The sequence below is a fragment of the Desmodus rotundus genome, chromosome 3 (genome assembly GCF_022682495.2).
Source record: "Desmodus rotundus isolate HL8 chromosome 3, HLdesRot8A.1, whole genome shotgun sequence".
NCBI classification, from domain to species: Eukaryota; Metazoa; Chordata; class Mammalia; order Chiroptera; family Phyllostomidae; genus Desmodus; species Desmodus rotundus.
This window is the reverse complement of record NC_071389.1, coordinates 17,816,887-17,819,063: the sequence shown is the minus strand read 5'-3', so window position 1 is coordinate 17,819,063 and position 2,177 is coordinate 17,816,887.

The window sequence follows — 2,177 nt, the reverse complement described above, 5'->3', positions numbered from 1 at the left end:
GGTGGAGAGGACGGGCGGAGGAGTGCGAGCGTAGCAACCGGGAAGGGGCGGGGGCTGCAGGTGCGGCAGAACCCGGACGCCTAGCCCAGGGCAGCCGTGTGTTAACCCCAGGGGTTCAGGGGAGGGTTGAGCAGGAAGCTACTGGATTGGTTAGTATGGTCTCTGATGTCATATGACAAAAGTATGATGCAATTTGCTATGTGGTGCCGCCCCTAAGGGCAAAAAGGGAGGTAGGAGGGTAGTTGTCATAGGGAACCTAAGGAAGTGACCTTGGCGAGCCACCTGAATCACCTGCCCACCATTTCATCCTGCGCGACCTTGAGCAAGTCACTTCTCTGAATCTGAGTTTCCTCAACTGTAAACCTTACCGTGTCTTCCTGAGATTAGCAATACAGCAAGCACAGCTCTGGCACACAGTGGGGGACGTTCAGTGAATGCGGGATCTGGTTCCTGTCATTCCCATCTTGCACTCTTCTCAGGGACTTTCCCCTCCCGCTGGTCCATTGCTAGACAGGGCTTACATCGCCAGGAATCCAAGTCTCCTCGCCTCTACCTCATTTCAGACCTGTGCTCACATAACTTGAATGGCAGGAAACTCACCACCTTCCAGGCTGGCCTCATTCATTTCAAAACCATCCTGGGACTTCAAAAGCTCTTCCTAAAATTAAGCCCAAATCTGCCCTCTATGATTTCTGCCCACAGAGAACAAACCTAATCCCTCTTCTGTGTGGAGGTATTACAGAATCATAGGATATTTCAGGTCGGAGAGCCATGGAGAGCTTCCCTCTCTTTGGGGCAAATGGGAAAAATGGAGGCCCACTGTGGGCAAGTGACGTCCTATGGTTCAGTGGGTCTTTCCGTTAGACGGGCTCTGGAATCAGGCTGCCTGGGTCTCAGTCTTCAACGCTGCCCCTCACTAACTGTGCGTTATTTGGGGCGAGCTACTAACCCTTTGCAAGCCAGTTTCCTCCTCTGTAAATGGGGTTAATAAAAGTATATTCGTCAAAGGTTGTTGGGAGAATTAAATGAAATAATCCATGTAAAGTACTGGGAATAGTGCCAGTCTCAGGGTAAGCATCCGAAAAATGGTTAGCATTTATTATGATTACTGATGTTAAGGTTATATCAAGATCATAAATTCATGTATTGCCCCACTCCCACCCTCAAATTTGCTGAAGCCTCGTCTGAGTCAGGTCTTATTTGAGGCCCCAGGACCCTGGTCCCCGCCTTCAAGAAGCTCACAGTGTCACAGAGGAGGGTCTGACTGAGCCCCCAGATCTGAGGGATGCTTTCTGATATAAGTGGGTAGGCTCCAACACATCAGAGAAGATTTAGTTCCCTTAACCAGAAATGTGGACAGTTGAGACCCTTTCAGTCCCTAGCCCTGTGGACCCTGGGGAAAGCTGACATGCACACCCAGGCTCCCAAGCATAGTGACACACCTTCCACCTGTCCACATTCTCACTTTCCCACCAGGTGACCTTGCCTTGTGGTTAATTAAGGGCTTGGGATTTGGTGGCAGTTGAGTCTTGGCTCTGAATTTTACCAGCTTTGTGCCTTTGGGCAAGCCACTGTCTCTCTGGGGTAAAAGAACTAATATAATAATAGCCCCAACTCTACCTAGAGCTGTTGCGAAAATTAAATGAGAGTTATGTGAAAATACATATGCAAATACCCAGTAGTGGATCTATTACTATTTTTAATTGCTCCCACATGTATTCATGCACCCGGGAGAGAATGCCTCAATTTAGCCTCTGTAAACAGGGGTTTCCTCTCCAGCTCCCCGAATCCAGACTCTGGTCTTCGATCCAAGGGGCGGGGCGGGGCGGGGCGGGGCGAGGAGAATCCCCGCAGAGGCTGGGATTACGCGGAGAAGCGCCGCAGGCCCCGCCCTCTCCCTGATTGGGGTGGGCAAGTGGCTCCGGCTGCGTTCGGTGGAGCTGCGCGTGGGTGACTCAGCAGGGCCAGCGCCTGCCCTGCCTGATAAAGATGTGCACCTGTGAATGTGTGTGCGCGTTGGAGATGGCCAGGAAGGGCTCTGTCTCTGAGTTTGTGAGTGAGAAGCACATGTAGGACTGTGTTTGTGATCTTGATGTGTGCGTCTCTCATCTCTGTGTATTTGTGTGTAAGGGAGTGCATCTGTGTGTGTGAAGGAGTGCCCATGTGTTGGTGAGTTT